General features: G+C 49.3%; 2 pseudogenes across 1 annotated transcript in view; both read left to right on the forward strand.

Moving 5' to 3' along the window:
* The window catches only part of LOC148110499 (thyroid receptor-interacting protein 11 pseudogene), a 157,759-nt pseudogene that overhangs the window by 43,145 nt on the left and 97,146 nt on the right, over positions 1-17,468 (forward strand). The window lies entirely within an intron of this gene.
* LOC148110500 (thyroid receptor-interacting protein 11 pseudogene) overlaps positions 1,308-17,468 on the forward strand; it is a 46,789-nt pseudogene continuing 30,628 nt past the window's right edge.

Here is a 17,468-nt window from a genome sequence, read left to right on the forward strand (position 1 = left end):
ACCCAAACCTTAAACAAGGAAACTGAAGAAATGGGAGGGGAAGTCAAAGTATTTTGGTACAGACACACACACGGAACTATCCGCACGTGTTCTGGCCAAGTCAAACTCCCCCTTTGACCCAACTTTTGGAAAAAAAGAAGCAAGAGCTGTGGAAGACTCACACCTTCATGTCTCTGCCCAGCAAAAACAGTCACTAGGTCCAGTACAGCTAACTGCCCTAAAAGACCTTGAAAGATGTGTCCCAGATAACTGGGCACATGACAGTCACCTCCAGGACCTCTCAAAACCACCAGTGGTTCCTGTTCCAATAGCCTGGTGGTCTGCAAACCCTGGTGTCTTCTGTCATTTCATAATGGAGAATGTTTCCTGTCAAGCATGAAAACAGTCCCCAAGAAACCTGGAGAAGGATCTGCTTCCAAATCCAAAGGGAGAAAGGCTTTTTAAAAACCTATTAAAGAGCTAAACTAAAAGTCGGCCCAAGGCGTTTCCACAATTCTTTCCACCCAGGTCCCAATTTGTCAATATCAAAAACTTGGGCAGTCGGGTCCATAGGGGCCCGGGTTTGGGAACAGCAACACCTGTACAGCCCCTGCATGGACCACCGAAACTCCCTGGGCGCATCCGATGGGCTCTGATCATCCCTTCCTTATTTACTGCCATCAGGCACTTGGACGTGGAGGGTCCGCAGCAGCAGGGCGAACCTGAAAGGCTGAGGACGCCACCCCCAGAGCACAGCGTCCGCCTGGCCTCAGGCACAAGGGTTACCTGAGTTTTCACCCGGGGCAAACCCCTGGGGAGGTCAGGGGAAGGCCGGGGGAGGTCAGGGGAAGGCTCGGGTCCACTCCCTCCTGGGCGATGCTCTGCGGGCCTAGACAATGGGCGGCGGGATGACGACCCACCCCGCTGCTCCCCGGGGGCTCTGGCGCTGGCCCAGAGCTGGGCTCCAGGTCGCGACGTGGCGCAGCCCGGTCCCAGATCCCGCGTGCTGCAAGGGATCGAGCGCGCGGCCCAGAAAACAGCCGGCCCTGCCGAGGCGGCCAGGCCAGCGTCCCCAATCGGCTCATCCCGTGCCAACCCAGATCGGCGCACTCGCCTACCCGCGGTCTAGCTGGCCCCTGCTTCATGCAGTTGGATTGCTTCTTCCTGGTGGAGGCGGCTGACCAAGGGGCTTGGGCAGGGCAGCTTGGGAACCGCTCCGAGGGCTGCATCACCTCAGGGCCCAGGTGGCTGTGGAGCTGTTCCTGGAGGGTCGCCCCGCCCTCTCTGCCTCTCATCCATTGGCACCGCCCACCGGGGGCCTTGTGGGACCAGGCAAGGGTGTGGTTCCCAGCCCCTCCTCCACCCAAGGCCTGAACCCCAGGCCTCTCTGTGAGATGCCAGGAGCCCCCTATCCAGCACGGTCTTCGCCACCGCCCGCGACCACCTCCCCGGTCTAGGCCGCACACCTGCGGGAGGCAGTTGATGGGTCACAGCGCTCCCGGCCGCCAGTGAACCAGCAAACCCAGGAGTGGGACTCACTGTCCCCGCAGGCTAACGAGGCAGGGAGGGACAGGTCACTCTGGAGCCTCTGGAGGTTGGAAATGCCCAAAGTCTCTTGAGGGCCATGCCTTACACGTGTGTAGACATTTGTCAAATGCACCTAGGACCTTCACTCCTAGGAGGATGGGTGCGTGGGACTGTGTACCTTTCACCTCCATTAAAAAGATTCGGTTGCGTGGAAAGCACACGCGAAAGGAGTTTGTGTACTGTGATACCACTTAGGGGGAAAGTCGAGGGCCAAGTGAATTTTGTGTGGGCAGGCACCTGGGGGCGGTGAGGCATGAGCATGCACTCGGGACCCGCCCAGGACCGCCATGAAAGCGGGGGAAGAAGCGGAAGGGGCCCAGCCCTGGCGTGAGAAGTCGTGGGGATGAGCGGCTGGGACCGGGACCAGTGGCCAAAGACGGCCTTGGGAAAGACCAAGGCCTTGGCCTTTCCTAAGGACCTGGCCTGCAGAGGGGAGGGGGGCCGGGCCCACGCAAGCGTTGCCTAGAAACGCTTATTGTCTTGGGATTCTTAGGCTCGCGCAGGCAGGGGTTCTGGGACACTTGGCGGGGTAGTCCGACTGCACTGGACGCTTTTCCACAGCGGACCAGGACAGTTTTATGACCCGCAGAGATGTTGCCTTGGGTTGGTGGCCTGGGCTCTGGCCTAGACCATTCCCCAGGGGAAGTGGATGGCAGAGAGCCTTGCTTCACCAGCCACATTGATTTCACCGGGCACGTGGGAAAGGGAACTTCCACTGGCGAGGAGATGGACTTCGCCGACCTCATCACATCACAGGCACAAATCAACAGACTGCTGAAGGACATCGAAACACTGGAGGCTGAGGTTAGTCACTGGAGGCGTTTGTCTCAGTCGTCATCAAAGATACTAGACTCCAGTGAAATTTGGAAACTGAAGACCACCATCAGGGACCTAGAACAACAACGGATGAAGAAGCTAGACGAACACCAACTTGAAGTATCGGTATTACAGAGTCTCCACAAGAAGCAACTGGCCGACGTCATTGAGAGGCACCGCCAACAACTACGTGAGTATGAGCAAAGGGAAAGTGAGCTTGGACGGGTGGAGCAACAACTTGCAGAGATGGAGCGGCTGAACGACAATCTGAAGAACGTTGCTTCTGATGTCAGAGCAGAAAACCAGAAGTTGGTTTTGGCACTCCAAGATGTAAGACACCAGCTGGAAGAATCGATTCTCCGTCACAACGAGGAGTGTCTGGAAAACAACATTGCTGTGAGGGCTTTAAAGATCGAAAAAGGGCGGTTAGTAGCGAAATTGTGTCGGACTGAGAAGAAGGCGTTGGAAGAGAAGAGGAAGTACAAGCAAACCATCAAGAAATTGTTACCTTTAGAGCATGCACGTTTGATCCAACTCATGCAAGAGAAAGACCTGGAACTATTCCACCTCCAAAAGAAGATCGAGCAGATGGACGCCGACCACAGAGAAACCAAGGACATGCTGTCCTCTGCTTTGGAGGAGCAGAAGCAATTGACACAGGTCATTAAAGAAAAAGCCTCAAGAAGCAATGACCTTTTAGAGCAAACCGTGGAGGACAAAGACATGCGTCTCACCTCCGTGACCGCCGAAAATCATCATCTGAAAGAAGAACTGGAGCGCCTGAGACAACAGAGTCGCCCTGTACCTGTGGTTGACCCTAAAATCCTCGAACTGGAGTGTGAAGTCTTCCAACTGAACGAGTTAAAAGATGACCTCGAGGAGGAAGTAAAGGAACAACAGAAGATCATTCAGAACCAGCAGCAGGGGAAGATAAGACTGCTTCAGTCTCTACAGGAGCAGAAGCAGAAAGTGGACCATCTTCAATCCCAGCAGGAGCAGCTGCATATTGAACGCGCTCAGCTCCTTGCAGCGAAAGACCAGGAGATTCAGAATTTGCAAGACACATTAGACCAAATGAAAGCCCAGCTGCCTGACAAAAGCCAGCACATTGCAGCAGAGCACTGTGACGATGTTCAAGTCACAAGCAGTCAGCCTCTTCCTAGAGAGAACGGAAGTGAGAAGCTTGATCCATCTAAAGGCGAAACTCAAAGATCAGTCCAAGGAATAAAAGAGCAAGAAGTGGAGATGAAGCTTCTAACTGAACAGAACATCCGATTGACCGAACACATCGATCGGCTGTCCAAAGAGGAGATTGGTAAACTAACTCAGATTATCCAGCAGAAGGATTTGGAGATCGAGGGTCTTTCCAGCAGAATCTCTGCAGCTTCTCAGCGCCAGCACGTGGACGTGGAGCGACTTCAGCAGCAATTGCAAGAGTGTGCTTCGAAAAGCGACCAAGTGTTGGCTGTCTTAAATGAGAAAACGAGGGAGAATAGCCATCTGACAAGGGAGTATCAGAAAATGACAGAGAGACTTGCTGCCAAAGAAGCAGAGCTCCAGAGGATGCAAGAGGAAAATCGGAAACTGTCCCCGAGAATTGAATGTAGTGGTCAGGAGATGTTTAGAGAAACGATTCAGAATTTATCACACATTATTCGAGAAAAAGACCTCGAAGTGGATGCCTTAAGTCAGAAATGTCAGACTTTATTGACCATCCTGCAGACCTCCAGCACTGGTGATGAGGTTCGCGGCGTTCACATCGATCAGTTCAAGGAGCTTCTGCGGGAACGGGACACGTTCAAACAGCGAGTGAAGATCATGGAAGAGTGGAAAGAGCAGGTGATGACCACGGTCGAAAACATGAAGCGGGAGGCATCCCAGCTTCAGAGCGATCTTCGCCAGCTCCAGGCGCGGGCTTGCACTGGCAGCGAGGAGGATTCCAAACTGCAGGCGACCTCTATGGACCTGATCCAGACTTACAGAGGCAAGGAAATAACCTTAGAACACTTAGAGAAGGACCTGGCACGAATTCAGCTCAGCATCGGGGAGAATTGCCACGCCAAGGATCTCCTCTTAGGGAAACTGGACGCGATTTTCCTGCAGCCCTCCCCTGACTCCTCAGAGCCAGCGGACTCTCTGAAGGCCGTGACATCTGACGTAGTGAGCCAGTCTTCTCAGTTGCGCCAAGAGGAGGTAGAAGAGCTAAAAAAATCAATGCAAGAAAAAGATACAATGATTCGAACCCTCCAGGAAGAGAAGCAGAGATGGATGGATTCCGTGTCGGCCGCGTCCCCAGGAGAAGGCAAACAACAGGAACACGGGGATTCCGACATGGAGCCGCTGAAGGAGAAACAGGCCGTTCTGCAAAATTTCATTCCGGATCAAGAGCTCCGACTGCAAGCGAAAAGTGAGGGATTGCTTTCTTTGCAGGAGAACTTCAGTAGCCAAGTGAGTGAAAATGACCTTTTGAGGCAGGCAGTCACCGATTTGAAGGAGAGACTAGCAGATTTTGAAACGGATGTGTGTCAACTGAAAGAGGAAAATGCAAAGCTCGTGGAAACGTGTAGAGAAAAGGAAATGGAAAATCAGGCCTTGCAAGAGACCAACAGGCGGCTTTCCATGCTGCGGAGAGAGGAGGAATCCCAGTCCGCTGCGGTGGAAGCGAAGGCACTTGCTTTGGAGCAAGTATTGCGAGGGAAAGAAGAGGGCGAGACCGGGGAAGCGAAGCGGCTCGTCGATGCAGTTGCATCCGTGCAGGACCAGACAGTTGTGTGTCCACAGGAGAGAGAGGAAGTCCTGCTGACACTGACACAGAAACAAATGGAAACCTGTGCCCTCCAGAAGGAGGTGCACCATTTACGGGAGAGAGAATCACGCCTCACCCAGGAGCTGGAGAGACGGCGTCACGTCGCTTCAGAAGCCGAAGATTCTCGTCGCCGCGAAGCTTTGGTCTCAGAAGGCAAAGTGGCTCAACTCAGAGAGGAAGTGACGGTCTTGCAGGGAAAGCTCGTTTTGTCTTCCACGGCCTTGGAAAACGCGAGCCATCGAGCCAGTGTGCAGGTGCAGTCGCTGCGGGAGCAATTGCACATGGTCACCCAGCAGAAAGAGGAAGCCGCCTTCCAGCTTGCAGCCTCCCAGGAGGAAGGGAGGCAGTACGGTCACGTTCTAGCCGCCCTCAAGCTGGAACTCGCCGAGTGGATGGAAAAGGCAGACAGCCTAGAAGGGAAACTGAAGTCATTGCAGGGACGCTTCCAGAAAGCAAAGGCTGACTTGGGTCTGAAGGAAGACCAGCTCCAAGAAGTCAAGAAACAGAACGAGGTCCAGCAGGAAGTCCTGGAGGACACCCAGAAGAAACTGATGGACTTAGTAAGTAAGTCCGAAGGCATGGTGGACAAAACCCTCCTGAGGAGACTCTTCGTGGGCTCTTTGCAAGCACCTGATGCCGACCGGCAGGAAGCCTTAAGGTTGATGGCAGGCACGCTGGGGATCCAAGAAGACCAGATGCGCCAGCTGTTCAGTGAAAGGCCAGGTGGGGTTACCAGCTGGGTGACTGGGGGGCCTGGATCCAGAAGCGCCCCCAACACACCCGGGAAACCAAGTCACCGAGCTATGGCCAACAATTCTTTTTCAGGACTTTTCGTCCAGTTTCTAGAAGCGGAATCACATTCAGCTTCTCCACCACCTAAACCCTCTGCTTATGCCGTGAAGCCCCCAGATTCAGGAGGAAGGGGAAAAGTGGCTAAGAAACAAGGCCCACAACATCTGAACACTGCCCTAGGATCCACAGCCCGAAAAAAAGATGTGAAGCCCCGCACCACAGCTGTGTCTCTCATTACCCCCCCAGGACCAGAAACGGATGGATCGGAGCACCTTCTTCTAAATGCTGTCACTGATGCTTTCCCCACATACACGCCCCAAATACTGTCACCTGCCACGAAGGTTGGAATGGCGGCCACAGGCCCCTCAAAGAAATAGACGATTCTCAAGCCGGAGAGGAGACGGCTCTTTGAAGAGCGCAAGTCACTCTGTGTGTCTACCTTAGCCCAAAATGGCCTTTTGCAAAACGTAATATATTTGCAGTTTTGCTTTCAGCTTAATAAAAATATTCTTTTATGACTTAACAAGAACAGAGGTCTTTTAATGACTGCAGAGGTATTCCCCAAACTGAAAACAGTGGTGACTTCTTATGAGAGTAGACATTGGTGGGGTTGGAGGCTGTGGTCCAAGGATACTTCCAATATTGTTTGTAATGCTGTAATGTTTTCACAAGGAGCAGGTATCTACATATACCCTGGGTAAGGAACACATCAACTGGTTTTAATGTTCCGAACTTACCAAATACACGAACACACACACCTCGTACGAGAAACAAGGTGAACAGCGTGAAAGTACAAGATGCGTACAATCAAAAAAAAATGTAAATTTGCTTTACTCAGCTAAGTCCCATTTCTCTCTCTTTTTTTTTCATTTTTAATTGTTGTTCCATTTGTTTTTCTGTTGCCTAGGAAATCACTCTATGGGTAACGGGATTTCTCTCCGGCCTTTTAGAAATATATGTGTATTTGCCTATTTGGGAGTATAGTATTTTCTGACTTTTTTTTTTTTAAATCACTCTGCCTTAGAGATCTTCCAAAATGTGAATGAATTCCAATTTGTTCTTTAAAAGAAAACCCAGCATTTTATGGATATACCCTAAATTATTTAACTAGCTCTTATCATCAGGATTTAAGCGATTTTTATTCCAAATGTCCATGATGGACTGCCTAGTCCATTTTCTCAAAAGCCACTCCAAATCTTCATTTGCAGTTCAAGGCTAATTGCTCCATTGTATGCAGGAAACCATCCATTCAGACTTCTTTGCATTTTTACTTTAAGGTTTTACTTGTTTATTTGCCACAGAAAGTAGGGGAAGAGCACAGGCTGCAGGAGCTGCAGAGGGAGAGGGAGAAATAGGCCCGCAGCTGAGCAGGGAGCCCTATGTGGGGCTCAATCCTGGGACCCTAGGATCGTGACCCGAGCCAAAGGCAAACACACAACCAACTCAGCCACCCAGGTGCCCCAATACTGAGTCTTAATCTGAGGTTTTCCGTCACAGTGGATTCTACTGTCTCCATGTCAATTTCAACCCGCACTGAGACTTTTAAGGTGTAGGACAGGTGCTTCCCTAGGAAGTGAAGTTGGCACCCGAGCAAGAGTGAGAGGCGGTCGTCAAAACCAAATGTATCAATTCCATTGATGTTCACTCAGTTGATCCCATGGGAATCTCCAGGTGTCCAAGGGTAGAAGGAAGGGCTGACGTCCTCCAGCACCATGGAGTCTGGCAATGGACTGTGGACAGAGGCAGCCACCCCCAGCCTCAGGTAGGATAAGCTGACTTTGGCTTCAGCCTGTAGCAAGAAGGCCTTGCTAACCATATTGAGCTCGTGGGCGGTACCATGACCCACGGAATAACAGACAGCTGGATATGAACGCTCAGAATCCGTGAGAGTCTCTATTTCCAGGAGAGCCCAGTGCATGGCCAGCAATTGTTGCTTTCATGGTCTATAACCCAGGGCCAACGAGGGTCGTTTCTTGCATTGGGAACCCATGGACAATTTACAGATACCATGGGTGGTCCAGGGACTCCAGAAAGTGGGAGAGGAGGTTGCTAAAGCCTTTTCACTAGGGCACTAACAGGGGATTTTTTAAAAAGTTTATTTATGTGTTTGAGAGAGAACTTGAGCTGGCAGAGGAGTCCAAAGGAGAGGGAGAAACAGGCTCCCCACTTAGTAGGGAGCCGAATGTGGGGTTCTATCTCAGGACCCCGAGATCATGACCTGAGCCAAAGGCAGACGCTTCACCAACTGAGCCACCCAGTCCCCCCTAACAGGGGATTTTAACTTGGACCGATCCTAGAGCCTTTTGTTGAGGGGAGCCCCACCCAACGTGGGCTCATTTACAAGTAACAGCATAAATGGGTTTCAGTAAAATTTATAAACAAGAAATAAGTTGTGTCCAGAACCCAAAAAATACTGAGCGATGTTGGACTCGTATGTCCTTTTTTCTTTTTAAAGATTTTACTTAGTTACCCGAGAGAAAGCGCAGAAGAGTGAGTGCACAAAGGGTGGGTGGGGCAGAGGGAGAGGGAGAAGCTGGCTTCCCAGTGAGCAGGGAGCCCTATGTGGGGCTTGTTCCCAGGATCCTGGGATCATGACCTGAACCATGGCAGACACTTAACCCACAGAGCCACCCCAGCGCCCCTGCACTTGTATGTCCTTAACAAGTGTGTCAAACAAATGTCCTCACAGTAGGATGTCACAAAAGTGATGTCATACCTATCTTCCTGGAGAAAGATGGGTGCAGTAAGTTCCTGCCCTCAAGGATTGTGTGTGATAACAGTGTGGTTTGGGTGCCCTGTGCATAACAAGGTAAAACATGTCCCCTTCAAGTTCAAGATGTTGAAATAGGCACTGAACAGAACATATTGGCCAAATATATAATAGCAAAATATTTACCACTTTTAAATTTGTTGGTCTCCCTTGTGAGTTTTATTTTTAAAAGATCTTATTTATTTTAGAGATTGAGAGAGAGAGAGAGAGAGAGTAAAACAGGGGGGAGGTGAGGGGCAGGGGGAGAGAGAATCCCAGGTTGATTCCACCCTGAGCACAGAGTCCAGCAAGAGGCTCAATCCTATGACTCTGATATCATGACCTGTGCCGAAAGTTTAACTGACTGTGCCACCCAGCTGCCCCTAGGCGGTCTCAGAGTTTTAATGGGACCAGGGTATATTCTAATCAGGTATGGTAAGAAAGGAAGATATAGAAATAACTGTCACAAAGGAAGAAGCTCTTTAGAAACACAGATCCCAAGAAAGGAGGTCATGAGAGCCATGAAGGGCCATCCAGGGAAGCACCAGGGTCAGTCAGGAGAAAGAGGGAGTGAAGGGAAAATGTGGGCAAGAGCCTTCACTGTGGTTTCCACGGGAAGGGACAGGTGAGGCAGGGTGAGCAGATTTAAGACTGGTTAGTTGGAATAATTTCAGTGGGCCTGGGCCACAGTGGTGTCTGGAGTAGTCTGTCCCTGCCCTGGGGTGATCAGGGTAGGGGATGGTGGCCCAGAGTGTAAGAGCTTCTTAGAGGGAGTGGTTGGGGGCAAAGGCCCTGAATTGGTTGGTTTACATGTGAAAGGTGTGCTCAGAGGCAAGCTGTGGACCATCTCCAAAAATTAACTATGCCTGTCGGGGACAGTCCCTCCAAAGTCACCAAGGCCTGAGATGTCAAAGCATTAAATACAGAAGCTAGAGAATGCAGTTATTTTACTAGTATAACCATCGTTTGAACCCTCGTATTAAGTCCATGAAGGTTAGCCAACCCGTGCATCTTAGCAGACATTAAGTTAATTCAGATTGCATGGTGCACTGGGTGTTATACGCAAGTAATGAATCATGGAACTTTACATCAAAAACTGGGGATGTACTGTATGGTGACTAACATAATATAATAAAAAATATTATTATTAAAAAAAACAAAGCTAATTCAGAATTATTTTGTAGAGGAGAAAAGCCAATTGGCCTCCTTTTATTTTTTGCCATACAAATAATTTTAGTAAATTTGGATTTCCTTTTTTTTGTTTTCTTAAGATTTTATTTATTCATTTGAGAGAGAGCAAGAGGTGTGACAGAGCAGGAGCTAAGGGGAGCTGCAGGGAGAGGCAGAGGGAGAAGCAGACTGACTTCCTGCCCAGCTGGGAGCTTGACATGGGGCTCAATCCCAGAATCCAGGGATCAGGACCCCAGGAGAAGGCGGGCACCTAACCGTCTGAGCCACCCAGATGTCCCTGTAAATTTTGGATTTCCAATTGGGTCAAATTGTGACACTGCATTGAATTAATTTGGGGTGGGGGGGAGGGTTCCATTCCTCCTTATTGTCAGTTTATTTATTCCTGGATTTCCGTAGGGGGCGGGGGAGTGTCTTTTTACGCTGCTCATCTTTCCGTTTTCTCTTCCAGAGAGTCTCCAATCAGTATCATCAGGGTTGGAGCCTCTGTCATGGCAATAGTTGTATGGTTTCAAGTCTCCTGGCTTAAGTCAGGGTGTGAATTGATACCTTCACTGTGCCACAGGGGTGCCGTGGATCTATCCCCCATAACCTTGAGGATCGGGATCTTGTGCTAAGCAGGTTTGGGCAGCGAGTGGTCAGTGAAAGAGCACAGGACCCACAGCCCAGACGCTGATGAAGCAAAACCATCTTCTGCTACAGCCTTTCTCTCCCGTGGACTGCTTCCCCTCCCCACTGTTCCTGCTCTGCAGATTGCCTCAGGATAGTTTTTCATTTCTAGCCACATAAAGTCATGAGTTTTGGGTTCTGTCTCCAATCACACATGGTGCACATGTTCTGGGTGTTTATGGGGAAAGGCAGCTGGGGGGTAGCGCCATGGCTGACTGTCCTCTTCCTGGGGGAATGCCAGTCCATCTCCCCAGTGTTGGAGTCCACAGCCAGGAAGACCATTTTGTCTGTGGCCGCAGTGGGAGCCTTAAGCCTCTCGATCACATCTAGAGTCCTTCGACAGGCTGGGAAGTAACAACACTAAGAGAAATGCAAGTGTGTGGCTGAGAGGGTTGCACTGGGAGAGAAGTGGAACACCAAACACCCCCCCCCCACTTTTGTGTTTCTCATCAGCTCCTGGGCCCTGGGCTGCCATGGATGTGCACCTCAAAATTCTGAGGGCTCAGGAGGACACAGGGTAACAGGGAAAGGAGTGGTAGCTTGGGAGACAGGCAAGGCCACTCCCTTTGCCTGAACCACAGTGCTCATGAGGCAGCCACGGAGCCATTCTTATGTCTCCCTGGGGTCGTGGTCTCCTTCCTTCCACCAACACCAGAGAGGGTCATCCCCAGGACTGTGCTTGGGGTGCGCTTTCCCCAACAGGATCTGCATGTCTGCCCCAGCACTGGCCCAGCTCCCAGTCGGTGGAACTCAAGCACACCAGTCAGCATGTGTGGTTGCGGACCTCAACAGGGAGTCTTGGAGACCCATACAGGCCAGATGCAAGTCACATTCATGGCACCTCACGCCTAGATACAGTCAGTTCACATTGGTTCTCACCTTGTTGGCAAAGATGGGACATTAGTTTGGAAACGGATGGTGACTTCCATTTGAAAAACAGAACAGGAGCTAACACACAAGCTGGCCAGCGATGGCCAGTTCCCTCCCAGATAGTGCTTGTCACCTCTGAGGGTAGTTAGATAACAAAGGAACAGTTCACGCTGTCCCCATGTCCTCAGTTAAGGTGGGCCACCCTGTTTGTGATGCCACCTGTTTTATTCACCTTCTCCTCAGTTCCCTGGTGAGAGAGAGCTTCCTGTTGCAAACCTGTGGGGATCACCTGACACCCGACAGCTGTGATTGACAGCAGTTCACTAGTCACATATGCTCACAGTGCAGGGGTAGGATCCCCCACACTGTGCAGGGCTGCACAGGGATTGCTCTTGGGAACACAGAGAATAAGCAGGGGCTTGGAAGGCAAGACTTTGTCCTAAAGGTGGAGGGGGGCTGCAAGTCCTGGTTCCGATGGGAGGGTATGAGTGGCTTGCTTGAAGAACTTAGTGGGCTTCTAGGGAACTGAATGCTGCTCCTCAAAAATCAACAGGCACCATGTCTGGTCCCTGTGGTGAGAAGGGTTTTTGTTTAGGAGACCTTACTTTGCATTTGGCCATTTGAGCCCCTCCTTGATTTTCCCAGGCATCAAGACAGCCCTTAGTATGGAATCTTAATTTCAGGCTTATGCCACAAGAGGGTATGAAAAACGAATTCTTCTTAGAACTAATAACAGAGTTTCACGGTGAAACAGTACACAGAATAAACACATACAGTAAGTTGTACTGCTATATACTAGATATGAACATGTGGGCACCACAATCAAACACACTCACAATTAGTAATAAAACTATACTTGGGGATAAATCTAACAAGGCATGTCCAGGAGTCACATGCTGAAAGGTATTTAGCACTGATAAAGGAAATCAAAGATACAAATACATGGAGAGATACACAATACTCATGAATTGTAAGATTAAGCATAGTAAAGATGTTAACTCTCTCCAGATTTTTTTTTAAGATTTTATTTATTTATTTGACAGAGATAGAGACAGCCGGCGAGAGAGGGAACACAAGCAGGGGGAGTTGGAGAGGAAGAAGCAGGCTCGTAGCGGAGGAGCCTGATGTGGGGCTCGATCCCAGAACGCCGGGATCACGCCCTGAGCCGAAGGCAGACGCTTAACCGCTGTGCCACCCAGGCGCCCCTCTCTCCAGATTTATAGAGAGATTTAATGCAATTGCTGTAAAATCCAGTAAGGTTTTCTTTTTTTTTCCTTTTTTGTCGTGATAGATAAGATTATTCAAAAATGTAATGTGGAAAGACAAAGGAATTAGAGTAGTTTCAAAAGCAATTTAATAAAAGAATCATAAAATGGGAACATACAGTGTACCAAGTTTCAAAACTTATTAGATACTTATAATTAGGAAGACAGTGTGTCATCTGCAGGGCACACACACAGATCAATAGAACAGAACAAAGAGCCCAGAAATCGTCCCCACAAATACATCCAACTGATTTTGAAAAAGGTGCTAAAGCAATTCAACTGAGGAAAGATAGCCTTTCAACGGACTGTAGGCATTTAAAGCTGTGATGAGCTCATAGGCCCCAGACTGAGAAAAGAGCACCAGCAGGGAAGGAAGATGGTAGTTTGAGGTCCTACCAGGTGCTGTTGGGAAAGGAGGGATCGTTTGTGCCCAGCTCAGGATGCAAGCTCCAAGCGCTGGGTGTCAGTTTCTTTCATCATTCTGAGTCGAGATCCTCCTGATCCATCAATTCCACAGGCTCCTGGGATTGTCCCGTCAGCTCCCACACTGCAAACCGGGGTCACCCCTAACTGAGCATCCAGTGCTCCAGACTCCATTAGCCTTCCCATTAGCATCATTGTCAGCCTATATGAGGTGGCAAGATGGTTCTCAGTAACTCTGTAAGTACATCCTTCCAGTCCAGCAAAAAAGAGAGCTCTTCTAGCCTAGCCACTCCCTCCCGTTCGACCCTGGCATTCATTCTGATTGGACAAACCCACCACCACCCTCCCCAGCTCTAAAGTATGGTGAGGGTGTTTGTGTGTGTGACCGGCCAGGCCTTGGTAAGTTTCACCATGTTTCAGGCGAGGAGCCTCATCTAATCCACACGGATTGAAAGGAGGGTTTAGTTCTTCATCATTAACTCAGGCTGTTGTAGAAGAAAGAATGCTGGATAGACAGAACACCAAATGCCTACTTTAGCCTCTTGCGGAGAAGTTTCATGGTTAATGCCTGCTTTTTGCTCCAATATGAATGTCCACAGGGGTTTTACATTTCAGATTCTCTTTCCTTGACTTTGTCAGAGGATGCAGATGAGCTGGCAGTGAACGTTCTCTGACATTGTCTCATGACATAGTTGAGGACTACCCCAGTATAGTCTCCTCTTTGGAGGCATCGCACAGCCTGAGTGAGACGCCTGAACTAGCCAGTAACAAACTCCACTCCCGTGTCATAAAGGTCTAGCTCCTTCATCAGCAACTTCTAAAGGAGTTGGGCCTGCCTGCAGGAAGCCTTTGGCGTGGCCCTCAGTGAAAAACGGACCAGTGTCCTCTGAATCAGATTTTTTTTCTGCAGAACAGAGGTGTCCTTTGCTTAGAAAACGACAAGAGGCACATCAATATATCTGCCTCCACCTTCTTCCAATTATTCTCAGCCTCACCATCCACACCTATGGGATTGACACTTTATACTACTTGCCCTTCACACTTACTACTTACTCACACCCATGGAATGTGTCCACTGCCAAGGTAGGAGACTGTGCTCATTCAGTGGTTTGCATTACCCTCTTGGCAGAGGACCACTCAACGAAAGTGGTGTATTTGATCTCACCACTCCCCCTGGCAAGCCTCCCTAAGCTCAGCCTTCTCCACTGTCATTTCTACTTTGGGTATCAATGAGTTCTTGTCCCTCCATTAAATACTAAGTAAGCTTTTGATATCTGATCTTGCCCTAAGATATGTACCCTGACTTTTTATTGTTAGTGTGTGTGTGTGTGTGTGTGTGTGTGTGTGTGTGTGAGTTCTTAAAGTTTGAGTAGCTCCATTCAGTGCTCCTGACAGAGAAATGGAACATACAAATGCACTTCTTTATTTTTCTAGGAAATGTTTTCTAAGAAGTCCAGTACAAAATATACATATAAGGAACGTCTTAAATATGCATGAAACACATGTGAACCACCCGAACGTGAGAAATGATTGAAGTGCCTATATAATCCTTCTCCTCCAGTGTTCTACCCTCCCCATTCCCTAAATGTCACAGATGTGGTGATTGTTTCCCCTCCCCTCATTCCTTTCTTCTTCTGTATAGTATTTTATCATTTATGTGCATTTACTCTAAACATTCGTTTTGCTTGGTTTGAACTTTTAAAAAATGTTCTATTCCCTTCTTTCACTGAATATTATGTTTCTTAACTTCAGCCATTGATGCTTGTAACTGGCAGCTCTAGTTCGCTTTCACTACTACATAGTTTCCTATTGTAGCAGTTTTCCGCACATTCCTTCCTCCACATTTGAAAGGCGATTATGTGCGCAAAGCCCTTACTTAGCACAACTCTTGGCGCAGAGTCAGCGCTCCATGAACATTTGTTCAGTGGTTGAGACTGAGCCCCGACTCAATGTAACACTAACACTTGTTTCCTCAGGCTGGATTCTCTGCGCCTCGCCCCAATGCTGAGGATCTTGCAGCTCTTCCCCCTCCTGTGAATGACAGAAAATGTGCTGGTGCTCTCCCCGTGCATCCATGACTACAATTCCCGGAATGCATTGCGGTGCCTCTTTACGTCCGTTTCCCTTTACGTCCCGCCCCCAGAGCGATTCTGCATTTAGTGGGCGGGGCTATATTTTTTTAATCCAATGAACCCTTCCTGAGGGGGCGGAGAAATTGTCCAATCAGCGTCTGGGCAGAGTCGCCAATGAGCGGGAAGGTTGTCAGGGCAGTCGACGTATGTGGCGTCCCTAAGCCGCCTCAGCTGAGCGCGGTGAAACCAACCCCTCCTACCTTCTCCGAGGCTGGCTGGTTCCCCTGGCGCCTGCGGAACCCTATTCCGTGTTCCCGGTGGGCACAGCATCCCGGAACCTCCACGGACATGGCCAGTAGCCTGAGGACGCCCTCTTTCACCTCCTGTTCTTCCTCCTCGACAGACACAGACGACGACGACGGTGTGCGCGGCACTTGCAAAGATGCTTCTATGTGCAGAGGTGCCTGCGGGGCGCGGGGTCCCCGGGGGCGTCCCCGGGGGACTGGGGTTTGTGTGGGGGGAGGCGGGCCTGTGTCTCAGGAACTCGCTTGTGCACTAGAAGGTAGCCGTCAAGTCGTGGGCCCCGGGTTTCACACGTGTGAAGTGCCCAGAGCGGGGCTTCATTCGTGGAGGTGATAATTACCTCACCTGTGCTGTGCGCCGGGCCTGGGGATGGCGTGAGTGGGACTCCGGCGCTGAACCAGGTAGATGGGGGCTTGGCCTTCTTGGGGCTAAAGTCTGTCTGCAAGACCGAGGAGAAGCAAATAAGTGTGGTGTTGATGGGGGAGGAAGAGTTCAGGTTCTCCCTCTTGAATAGGTTACTTTCCATTGGGGGTTGTCAGGATCCCCACTGCACCTGAGGTCGGGCCAGTCAAGCGGTGTGTGTGTGTGCGTGTGTGTGTAGGGGGGGCATGGTCTGCCTAGGAGCACGTAATATTGGTGTGCAGAGCCAGTACTTTTCAGAGCTCTTGCATGTTTGCCGCAAGAGTCTACATTCTTAGGGGTTTAGTGGGGCAGCGTTGTGAGCACAGATAAGTGTGACGAGTCGGAAAGCACGAGGCTGGAGTGTACTTCATTCATTGGTTCACTCAACAGAAATTGTTGAGAGTGTACTTTGTGGTTGACCCTTTCTTTTGGGTGGGTGGTGGGTATTCAGTGACGGGGAACACATGATAAATAGGACTGGCATGGTGCATGATGTAGTTACCACCTGGCTGGAAAAGACAGGAAGCAAATAATTACCCATGATATACATAATTACCGCTTTGCTTTGAGTGCTGAGAAATACAGTGTGCATTAGAGGTTGTAATTTAGGCAATACCATATAAGCTGAGAACAGAAGGCTAAGAATAAACAGGGATGTGGGGGGGGGGGAGTGTTCCCTTAGAATAGGAGAGGAGTGTGAACTATTAAAGGAATTGAGAGAATGTCCTTGAAGCTGGGGCCATGTAGGGACTGTAGGTTGGGGAAAGCCAATGTTTGGGGTTAAGACTTGCACTTTTTGTAGGTTCTTGGACACTAAGCGTAGTGATTGAAACATGGAGTCCAGAGCCAAGCTGATCCTAGCTCTGCCACTTATGAGCTGTGTTACTAAACCATTCTGCATCTCAGTTTCCTGATTTGAGAAATGGGGATGATGATAATCCCTCTTCACACATGACTGTGAAGATTAAATGATAGTTAACATTAATAAAACACTTAGAGCCATGTCTGGCATGTAGTAGGTGTTAGTGGTGGTTGATTCAAGAAATAGATGAATACATCTCTAAGTATTGAAGACTTGGAGGCAGTGTGTGGTGAAATTTGTGAAGGCTAATGGCTTCCACCCAACTTCATTTCTTCTCCAGCATTCAGGTGCTGTTGACCACGTGTGTCACACTGTTGAATTAGAAATAATTTTTCTCATATTGACTGTTATTTGCTGAGAGAATCTGAAGTGCCATCGATGTGATCAGAGAGAGAGAATACTTTTCAGTACGATGTTACGATTAGGTTTATTTAAAATTTATTGGTACTATTGATTATTTAATATTTGTTGGTAACTGTTTTTGCAAAGTTGCTTACTTAAAAAAAAGTAAATTGACCGTAGAGTAATTCAGACACAGAATAAGGACAGAGAAGTAGTATAACTAGAGCTTGCCTTTTCTTGACTCTCCATGGGATAGTTTTGATAATTTCTCTGTTCTTCTCTTAGATTCCAGTGCCCCCCTGTGTCTGCAGACATCTCAACATTGTAAGGGAAGTTTGGGTTT

This window comes from Ursus americanus, chromosome 2 (genome assembly GCF_024610735.1).
Source record: "Ursus americanus isolate L20-20 chromosome 2, mUrsAme1.1.p, whole genome shotgun sequence".
In the NCBI taxonomy this organism is placed as follows: Eukaryota; Metazoa; Chordata; class Mammalia; order Carnivora; family Ursidae; genus Ursus; species Ursus americanus.